The sequence below is a fragment of the Cydia strobilella genome, chromosome 25 (assembly GCF_947568885.1).
Source record: "Cydia strobilella chromosome 25, ilCydStro3.1, whole genome shotgun sequence".
Lineage (NCBI taxonomy): Eukaryota > Metazoa > Arthropoda > Insecta > Lepidoptera > Tortricidae > Cydia > Cydia strobilella.
The window spans coordinates 4,136,376-4,148,547 of record NC_086065.1 but is presented as its reverse complement, the minus strand read 5'-3'; positions in this window follow the sequence as shown (position 1 = coordinate 4,148,547).

Below are 12,172 nucleotides of genomic sequence, written 5' to 3'. Positions count from 1 at the left end.
CTTTTTAATGTTCCGTACCCAAAGGGTAATATCGGGAACCTATTACTAAGACTCCGCTGTCCGTCTGTCTGTCACCAGGCTGTATCTCATGAACCGTGCTAGCCAGACAGTCAAAATTTTCACGGATGATGTATTTCTGTTGCCGCTATAAAAACAAATATTAAAAAGTACGGAACCCTCGGTGGGCGAGTCCGACGCGCACTTGTCCGGTTTTTTACAATTAACATAATCTATCTATCTATTATAGAGTATCGACACAGGATGATGCTACATTCCTATCATATCTCGTACGTAACATAAAGCAATATTTAGTAACTTAGGTATAATATTCAGTTTTGAAATCTTGCCAAAACAATGACGTAATACCAACATAACTATGTACTTTCTCCTTACATACCAATGCCTATACACAAACACATACAGAAATGTTGTTTTCGCCGAGTGTCACATTTTATTAATTTATATGGCCAAGAAATGGTGCCAAAACGAAAGTTTTGGCACCATTTCTTGGCCATACTTTTGATTTAATAAATGTTTTGTTTACTTATGATTTTAAATACTTAAGTTTTTGCATAATTAATTGTGTTTACGACTTTACCTCCGTAATATTGCAAAATATAAAGTAGTAATTAGGTTTTGTAAGTGCTAAATTACAACAATGCGGTTCAGTCGGGAAAAAGGTGACGGACAGAATTACTCACGGTCACGCGTTTTATCGTAAACACACTATTTAGGAGTTAATATATTGCATTTATGATTACTTGAAAAGATTAAAGCCTTTTGCCGAATACCAGCAAAAAAGTACCTACGCATTTAGATACCGATATGTATTGTATCGGAAACTCAACACACAATTAATTGTTTTTTTTCTAAATATAGACAGTATTTGCGTCAGTGGTTTGATGCGATGTGAAATTTGATGCGATGCCATGCCAGTGAGCAATAATACTCATATTAAATAGTGTAGCGTTGTAGGGTTATCTATTAAAGAAGCGGAATACATAACACCCCACATTTATTATATTGGATTGTTAACAAATCCTGACAAAATTCTATCTGGCCCTGAGATAGTGTCGCTACAAGTAGTTCACATACCTATGGCAAAAATGTACAATTGTACATACGTGTATAGTCAAATAAAATGTCAGTGCCGGTTATGACAACAAATAATTTCACAAAGAACATTGTTTATTGGAACGTTACGCAATCCTTCGTCTTGTTATTTAGAAAATGTTTCATTGTATTCAAAATAATTTGTTTTAAATTTTTGACAATCTTTTTTTTTACATTTTTGTGGTATAATCGCTTTTTATTGCGAAATCTTTTCTTCTTGTTTACAACGGTGACATTCTATTACTTTCAAGGTTTGTTGTCAAAGACTCGCCTTGCCAGTAATAATTATTTGTGTTACAAGGGGGCAAAGTTGTTGTTTAACCGCTCGTGCTAAAGATTGATATCTACCCGAACAATTTGCAACAAATTACTTTGACACTCTTGTGGATAAAATGCAACTTTTTATCAGTTTTTGAACAAGCAAGAGAGCCTTTACGAGCTGTTGTGGTAAAAAATAAATTTGGACCCTGAAAATTCGCAATATGGCAAAGGCCAAATAAAATCTTGTCAGGATATAACCGCGACTTTGTCCGCATAAAAGTCGTCCAACCGACCCCCTACTCCCTGTAAATAGAAGACCCCTCCCCATATTAAACTTGATTTTACTATCATTACTGCTTGACAGCATGTTGACAGCCCTCATCATCATTCAGTTGACAACACTAGGGGCACCCAAATAAACAAAGATGGCGTGTTCCATTGGCGCGCGAATTGTTTACATTATTTTTAAAGACGGAACTGTCCGATCTATTTTTGATCGCTGATTCGGTGACTAGTGACAGAAATATTTTAGGAAAAATTTCGGACTTTTCTGTAATTGATTCTGAATTGATTCATATCTATATTTGGGAAGTTCAATGCGAAAAAATATTTAAAATAAGTATTGACGTCGACTGAATACTGTATGCATGTATGTACCTACATATCAAGAAATGCACGTTTGAAATCAAATAAAAATCATTCCTTAAACGTCAGACGAGCACATCGAGTGCTTTCAAGGTCACGGCAAATGAATGTAAATTGAAAGAACATTTAAAATAGGGTGAGCGAACAGTTGTTAGAAACTCCACTTTCTGTTTAACCAAATAGAGATGAAAATAGCACAACAAAAAGGTGTTAATATGTCTAGATTCTTTACAAGCTGATTGGGACTTTAAGAATCAGTACACAAGGTTTATATTTAGGTATGTGATATGTTTGTGCGGTATGTCAGCTGTTGTATTATTGGCATTAATTGAAGACTACTATTGAATAGGGAAGAAATGCCTTAAGTGACTGAACAGTATATGTAGTTAGGCCGTTTTGAATTTAGCAGGTTATTATTGTCATATTTGTAGGTATTGAATCAGATTTTGTAATTTACATCAATAGATCTGTTTGGTACAATTTGAATAAGTTCTATGGTATCGAGCACCATTCTAGCAGGCAACTTATGGGCTAACGCACTTTTATATTGAATTTTTACGCTTTAATCAGGGGCAAATGAAACAAATTATACGCAGTCTAAAACTAAGAGTAAAACGATCACTAATTGTACATAATCTTGATCAAGGATCTGTGTAAAGAGTGTATGAAGTTCTGTGAGAGGATGGATAAACGTGAATCTTCTGTTTTGTATTAATTTTTCATTTTTGCATTTGTACAGTCACGTCCCACGTCCATACTAATTTACAGAACTTTGTATGCAGGGGGGGTGCCTTTTCTCTGCAGCTGACTACTGTACCTACTGTTTGTCCTCTACTTAAGACCGTATAATGTACCTAGTCTGTATAATACTGTTTTAAATTTTACAGTGTATTAGTTCGCTGTAATGCTGTGTAATTTTTTGCATTATTAAAAAAAATGTTTAATTTACTGTTGTTCGTTCTTTATATTTTTAGCCTAATGTATTATCTTAAAGTTAAATTAAAATAATTGATGCTTGCAATTTTAACTCCTGTACCTTATACTTTTTTATTTGTAATATGATAATTCATTATTAACGATGTATAAATTTGCATGCTGTTTAAACAGCTGAAGAAGGTGAAACGATTGTATGTAATGTACATTTAACCTAAGACAATTATTGTACCCTTTTTCTGCAAATAAAATTATGACAGTGGCTTAGACAGAGGTGTATCTTGGCATTAAAACTGCTGGCTGTTACGTTACTTTACGACCTACGAGTATGTGCACTACATTACCTACCTATGATACGGCATCCATAGAAATGCAACTGCAACTTGCACTTGTGCATGCATGTGACGTTGGAGACATGAAAGATGAGACTCCAATTTGTAATTTTGTCTATACAAGTTACACCTAGGTATATCATAACTTGATCATAACATCATACAAAGTTAGCTTGGTAGGAAATCGAAAATACAGACGAATGTATCCCTATATTCCTATATGCTATATATTATAAATGCGAAAGTAACTGTCTGTCTGTCTGGTTTAGATGAAATTGGTATGGCGATAGTTTTAGGCCCGGGGAAGGACATAGGATAGTTATTATCAATCATCAACTCCACGCAGTTTACTGCTGAATTCTGTATGACCCTTTACCTAATACCTAAGGCTCCTTCAAGACCTTAAGTCTAGACTTCATAATCATAATGCTGAGCTTATTTAAATACAGCATTCCTTGAAGTGATGGTGCAATACAGTTGCATGTTGTCATTGGAGTTTTATTATAAAATTAAACTAAATAAACCTTCAACCAATATTAAGCCTTGTGTCAATGTCATAAGGACTGAGTGGACTGACAAGTATAAAATATTATTTTATCTGTAATTATTAAACTGTATGAAATGTTTTTATTATGGCTTGGTAGTGAGAACGCTATCGTTAAATTCAGAGTATTGTTTAAAAACAGCCGTATCAGATGAAACTAAGGTGTGTTTGGGGATAAACATAATGACATCCCCATGTAGCTCATGAACCGTGATAGTTATACACTTGAAATTTTTACAGATGATGTATTTCTGTTGCCGCTATAACAACAAATACTAAAAACAGAATAAAATAAATATTTAAGTGGGCCTCCCATACAACAAAAGTAATTTTTTGCCGTTTTTTGCGTAATCCCTTCGTGCGCGAGTCCGACTCGCACTTGGCCGGTTTTTTATGATATAGGAGGCAAATGAGTAGACGAATCGCCTACTGGTAAGCAATCACCGTCGCCCATAGACAGCAGTAGGGTTTCAAGTGCGTTGCCAGTCTTTAAGATGGTAGTATGCTCTTTTCTTGAGTTAGAAGGTTGTATCGGTCCGGAAATACCGCGGGCGACAGTTCGTTCCACAGTTTAAGGGGCCCACTGACTATCAGTCCGCCAGAAGATATCGGCCTGTCAGTTAGGACGAAAATTTGACAGTTCCGAACAACTGACAGGCCGATATCGTCCGGCGGACTGATAGTCAGTGGGTCCCTTTAACTGTACGAGGTAGGAAGGTTCTAGACTATTCTAGAGAAACGCACAGTTGACGACTACCAACCATCTAAGTATTCTAAGGTGTGAATCCCATACCTGTATTCCTTAAAATTTGATTGTAGTGTAATAAAATGTGCCATTTTCAACCAAAAGGGTACTTATTAGATTATTTTAAACCGGGTCACTCACACATTATTAATAATACGTGAGTGACCCGGTTTAAAATAATCTAATATGTTTGAGTCACGGAAGTTTTATAGTCAAAAGGGTACTTATTGTCGGTTGTCAATAAGGCGCTATTTCCATATAGCTTCAATTTGAAATCAACCTTATCAACTAGTTCAACTACCGACAATGTGGTACCTCTTGGTTGACAACGTCACAAATTAAGAACTAAGTAATCAGCTAATGATAGCGCTGAGAATATAAAAAGAAATCATACTTAATAACAAAAAGCTGGCTAATATGTACCTAAGGGTATATGCTTTGTAAATAGTGAAAATACATATTATCTTATTATATCTGTTCATAGTTTATTTGCTATGCAAGAAAAGATTTGTTCTTATCAAGAGGAGATAATGTTTTTACAACATTTTCAAGGTATGAGATATATCGTGCCATTTTCAACAAAAAGAGTACTAAACTTGTCGCGTCTATAAAGCACTTTTGCTATTGAGATTCATAAAGAAAACAACCTTATTAACAACCAACAATGTACCTTTTCTTCAGAATGACACACATTGTAGGTGTAAATTCTAGAATGGAGCATAACAGTATTATTCCATTAAATACTTTGTTTTGAACGAGAGATAATTTTAAGTCTTAGTGAAATATGACTCATCTTTAATCTTAAGTGTCTTGTCTCGTCTCATACTCTTAGGTATATAGAAAATTATTATTACACATTATTTAATATGTGTATTGTAAAGTTTTGTGCCTGAAAATGAATAAGCCATGTAGCTAATGACTCTGCCTATGAAGCATATGTGTGTGTTTATCATTATCACAAATATTTGTTCCAGAGTTGTGAATGTTATCTATGTATGTATAAGTGTGTATATCGTCGCCTAGTACCACATTACCCATAGTATAAGCTTTGCTTAGTTTGGGGCTATATAGGTTGATTTCTGTAAGATTGGTCTCAAATATAAAAATATATATGAATATAATTGTCACAGCCAAGTTGGTGCTAACTTGGTACCTAGCTGTCACTCACTGTCAAGTTGGTACTTTGCAGGACTTTAAAATGCATACACAGAGTTATAAGGGCATTTTATAAATATGGCAGACAATTAACCTTAAAATAGTCTGTAGTAGTCCAGAGCAAAAAAACAAATTCAATAAAAAAAAAGCTCCAACTTCTGTAATAATTAAAATTAGTAAAAATATTTCCTATAATTGTAAACTGAAATAGATAAGATTTTTTAGTTTAATTATAATTCAATTTGTTACTTTCTGTACCTACATAATTAACTATTATTGTATTGGTTGTACCCTTAACTTGCTGCTGGAAGAGCGGGGTCTCCTGTCACAAGTATTGCAATACTTACTAGGAGGTCCCAACCCTTTCTCAAATTGTAACACAATGATTGTGACCAATAAACGATTTTTCATTGTGACCAATAAACGATTTTTCATAAGATACGCCAAGGAAAAATCCATTGGTGACCGGCCACAAAAAAAAGTCTAGTAGAATATTTCCTATAATGTTAATATCTAGAGAAAAGATGCGGTTAGTGACTCCATTCCCTTTCGTGTTAATTCTCATGTTTTGAACACATATAATTATGATTATATGCATTGTGTTTACTTGTCACTACAGTTTATTGCATTTGATAATGCTATCTATGTAGCTCGTGTTTACCTGTTTACACATTGTAATTGTATGAGGATAACTGTTATATACTAACTACATGAGTAGATATACAGGGTGGCCAAAAAATATGTGCATTCCCGTTGCCAGGGAGGTTTTGGGATTATACTGAGCAACTTTTACTATGGGACCAACCACAAAATCGCAAAAAAAAAATTACCCTCCCATAGAAAATGGGTTTCGTTTGTTATTTATAATTTTAACGCATACCAGTGAAAGAACATGGCTCAAAATCATATAAAAAGAATAAATGCAAATAAAAAAAACATTTATCCATATTTAAATATATTTTAACGTATTTTTATAAATCTTCATTTTTAGTTTTAAAGTATGTCAATAGATGGCAGTGAATTTACAGTGGTTACAAAATTTACTATGACAATACCACTCTATCTTATTATATCCTCTTTGCTGGTTAGGAACCACTGGGTAAGAGAAAAAAATCTGGCCAAGTGCGAGTCAGACTCGCGCACGAAGGGTTCCGTACCGTTACGCAAAAAACGCCAAACAAATCACGTTTGTTGTATGGGAGCCCCACTTAAATATTTATTTTATTATGTTTTTAATATTTGTTGTTATAGCGGCAACAGATATACATCATCTGTGAAAATTTCAACTCTCTAGCTATCACGGTTTATGAGATTGACAGACAGACGGACAGACATACAGACAGACGGCCAAACATATAGACAGACGGACAGTGGAGTCTTAGTAATGTAATGTAAATGTAAATAGCCTTTATTATTGAAGTTTTGGGTGCATAGCATATATTAATTTGGTTTCACGTTCACGACTTTAACTTCAACTCGTCCTTTCACGTAGGCCTCCTCCATTGCTTTCCACTTGTTTCTTTCTTTTGCTGTTTGCATCCATTTACCTCCATCTATTTTTCTTATATCATTCGACCATCTAAACTTTTGTGGACCACTCTTTCTTTTGTTATATCTAGGACACCACTCTACAAGGTCCTTTGTCCACTTATCCAGTGTTTCTCTCATCAATAGTGAACTACTAAATAGAAACCAATCTTGAAACATGTGTTGCTAATAAAATAAAATAAAACAGCCTTTGAACCTTCAGAAGCAAACCCCAATATTTCAAATTAAATAACCTGTAACTGCTACTCCGACCTACCTCACTATAAAATGGTTTCAAATTTTTTATATTCTACCCTACCAAATAAAAAAAATACAATTATACTTTTACATAGCAGACATATGGGCAAAGCTATTATGTACCTGGTTAAAAATAGTCGATAAACTAAAATTTAACTCATATTCATACTCATACTCACTCGTTTAATTAGTCCCGTAATACTTTTATCCCTTTATCAGGCTGACAGATCGAAAATGTCAATTGAAAGATAATCTTACTTAATGTAATTAAAATGATTTTTTGTAGTATGATGTGTGTTATGACGCTAGCTATGCCCTTATCAATATTTTTCAAGTCATAAGTGGATTTTAAACCAATATATAACCTGTTTTAATCCAGAAAATATGGAAGTTGCCATTACATACTCATTTTACGATTGTAATTTTGAAATAGACAATACACACGCCATACCTTGGCAGAAACCACTCAATCCTGTATTTACATGCCCTATGTATATTACATTACAGTGTGGTAGTTAATTTTTTTAATTAAAATATAATTTAATTCAATTCAAAGTATTTATTTCATTAGAATTTACTTTCGGTTTTAATTGAATGAGTATGAAAATGAATATGAGTTAAATTTTAGTTTTAATATCGACTCCATAGTTTTCCTCCATCTTACCATGCGGTAAAAAATCAGGGGCTTTATTATGACGCCCAATAATACTAAATACAATTTAAAATAAGAAATACAGGTAGTTAGTTAAAAATTGAAGAACGACTACTAAAATTAAACAAAGGACATTAGTGTAAAATCAATGTAAAAACATAATGGTAGTAATATAGACCGTTCTTAATTTGTGTTATACTATTTGCCGTTGCATAAGAAGGGTCGATCATCTTAGCTGCCTTTAAATAGCCACAGAAAAGTGCGTATATAATTGAAATCACTTACAAGTAGTTTTTCTGTTTCTCCTTCGCTGGGGTTGGTTCCGTCGAAGACCCGTAAATACTACTACTAAACGATAACTGTTGTATTAACTTCGTCATCTTGGCAAATCGTAGTTAAGCCGTGCAAGCACTTGGGTGAAAAACGGACGGTCAAAACCGTAAAGACTTGAAAAAGTTACTGCGCAGCGAAAACGTGCAAACGATTTCACAACAGGGTAATCTGTGATGACGAATGAACAAATTCAATTCAAGTGATTTGGATAAGACGCGAATTATAAAGACGGTTGTTTACATACAAGATACACGTGGCAAGGCGCTGTCTGAAATTGGCAGCATAATACAATTTTCCATAATGGCGACCGGATACGTGACGTTTTGCTCGTAAGCTTTGCGTTCCGTTTCATAAACAATATTTCGGTACTTAAAGTATTTTTAATGTAAACGGGCATGGCAAAAATAATTATTTGTGTTGTTTAATCCATATATCTACTTCTCATTAATTTTATTAAGTAGAAAGGCCGAACTGATCAAATTTTATAACGCGATAAGAATGAACCTAAAATACTAAAATCACGTGTTCATTTAACATGACAGCTGTGAGTAAATTTTATATTTTATTACATATCAATGTAATTTTTTTACTTGTACATAAATATAGTTGGTCAAACCAAATTGTCAGTAAATAAGAACAAAAAAAACATACATCCTTTTAATTTTATATAATATAGTTTGTCAAAGGACTGTCTCATTTCAAACATAGATAGAGAGAATCATACTATCTTTGTCTTACACTAGTACTAGCACCCAAAAGAAATGGATGAGTATTATAGTTTTTTTTTATCTTATTTAATGACAATTTGGTTTGAACAACTATATTATCTAAGCAAAATTAGCTAAGTTAGTATATATCACGATAGTTGAAATTTTATTATATTATAAAACTACTATAACTCGTTCTTCGTTATCAAGAGCAACAAAAGCTATCCGTTAAACGTGGAACGAAACGTCTCGTTACGTCACACACAAAAACAGCTGTAGCACAGTGAAGTTAGTCGCGAGGCGCGATCGATTTAAAAATATTGATTACTTTAATACGCAAATAATAATAAGTACAATAAGGATTAATTTACTTACCGATTACGAAATATTAATGAAGGCATACTTGTTTCAGAATCAATACTTTTAAACCTCTGTTCCTGTATCATATAACTGGATGCCGGTAAGGCATACAACGTCATACTTCACTTTCCGATATCACTTCACTTAAGAAAAACACTTATTAGCGTTTTATTTTCTCACTTTGGCGTACATTAAGCTTTTTTTGACTGTTTCGGTATCTTCTAGCAGTAGTTAGGTGCTTAGTTAACGACATTCAGGCACAAAGTTCGGTTTTGGACTGAACAGTCCGCAAAGCGATAAATGTAGGTATAGATATAAATTTATATAACCAAAACCTCCCTCTCCCTTTAAAACGGTCCGGGCTGATACACAGGGGTGGATTTTGACCAAACCCAAACGCATAACTGACCGAAGACAATCTAAACCAAACAACGTATATCTATGTAAACTGAAATACATGGGGATACTTATAGGAATAATTTCGCCTTTGTACATTGTTAGTATATATTTTTGTTTTTTATTAAAAAATAAAATAAATAAAATAAAATATCTTTATTTCAGAACATTTAAAATTCCATACAATATTGTTAGTACCATCGTTATACCTATGTGTTAGTAAATACATTAAAAATAAAAACAAAACTTTTAACAATAAAATCAAAATCCAATAAATCCAATAAATTTATTGTGTTTGTAATCTGTCTTATGTACAATAAAGTGTTTACATACCTAGTCGGCTCATAAGTTCTGTCATATACATAGTATCAAATAAAATCAAAAGTTTAAGTTTATTCCGTATAATTTGTACAGCGTTTGAAAGCTTATAAACTAGAGAATCTAAATGTATAACATTTATTCAAAATGACCGCCATAATTATCTACACAGGCTTGAAGTCTTCGTGGCCAGTCGTCAATGGATTCACGCACCACTTTCATGTCGATATTGGCCACTGCCGTAGCAAGAGATTTTTTCAGCGAGTCTAGATTTGCATGAGGTTTTGAGCACACCTTTTCCTCTAAATACTGCCATATTTTATAGTCTAAAGGATTACGATCTGGGCTAGAGGAGGGCCAATCTTCATGCCGTATAAAGTCGATTTTATTGGAGGCGAGCCAGGCTTGTGTAGACTTTGCCTTATGGGCTGGAGCAGAGTCCTGCTGGAAAACCCAATGCTGGTTTAGAAACATCGTATGGGATAGTGGTTTCACAATATTAGTCAACACCGTGTCTTGGTACACTTTGGCACTAGTTTTTACTCCTTTCTCACAAAAATGCATACTAGTGACGCCCGCATAAGAAACTCCCAGCCAAACCATCACAGATGAAGGGTGATGACCTCTTTGAATACGGGGAATGCTATTAGACGCTTCTTTACTATTGCGAGCGTACACTCTATCATTTTGTTTATTACAGTTTTCTTCTATGTCAAAAATTTTCTCGTCCGAAAACAGTATACAACGGTGCTTATTTTTAGCGTACTTCTTCAATAAAGCTTTAGATCTTTTAAGCCTTAAAGCTTTAAGCCGACCATTGAGAAGATGGCCAGTTTTTCGTTTATAAGCACGAAGTCTCAGGTCTTGATTAAGCACTCTTTTCACCGTGTTTTTGCTCAAACCCATCTGGAGGGCCATAACTTTTTGTTTCCTAGCGGGATTTCTGGCAATGCGTGCCCTAATTGCTTGTACAACCGCTGGAGTCCTAGCTGTACGCGGACGACCGCTTCTTTTCTTGTCATTTAAACTAGAGACCTCACTGATGGTACGATACACAAATCTTAGAGAGAATTTTAAATTTTCAAGTAGCTTAAAAATTTTAGTCGGCGAGTGACCACAACGATATAGTGCAATTATTGCGGTACGGCTATCTTTAAGCGTCCACTCCATGTTGAAGAAAACAGAAAATTGCAAAATTATACTACTCAAATATTTAATAAAGATTCGAATTTCAAATGCAGAACGGTTTTTGTTTTAGGAGTTCCAAATTTAAATTTTAAAGGCCAGTGACAGAACTTATGAGCCGACTAGGTACATACATACATGATACATGTCATATACTGCCACCCGCACTTAACGTCTAAATCTAACGCAACATCTATTTAACCTTTTAGAGGCCAATGACGGATATATCGGCACCGCAGGTCCAACGCCAAAGACCGATTAATCGGTCGAAGACCACAGAGCAACATAGACCTACGTGCATGTGCATAAAGTTCAATTTCAGTTTTGACACCTCGGTTACGTGGCGTCCGAGTGACAGCTTTTGTGTTTGACATGGCGTCGAAAAGGCTTATGCCGGCTTTACGAGAGACACAGAGACAAGCCGAGTCCCTTTCGCCCCTATGGCCTCTATACCTAGCATTACATAGATGTTACGCTTGCGCCCGTGAGGGATAGAACATACGCAATGCGACAATATGAATGGTCGAGTACAGGGCCTGATTTACCCACAGGCTAATAAGGCTAAAGCCTAGGGCGCAAGGACTAAGGGGGCGCGCAAGGGGGCGCGGCGGCGGCTCTGAGTTGAGTTGAGACAAGCGGGGGGCGGATATACATAGTCAGCCTAGGGCGGTCAGAACAGAACTCTAAGGTCAGGTCGAGTAGATTTGT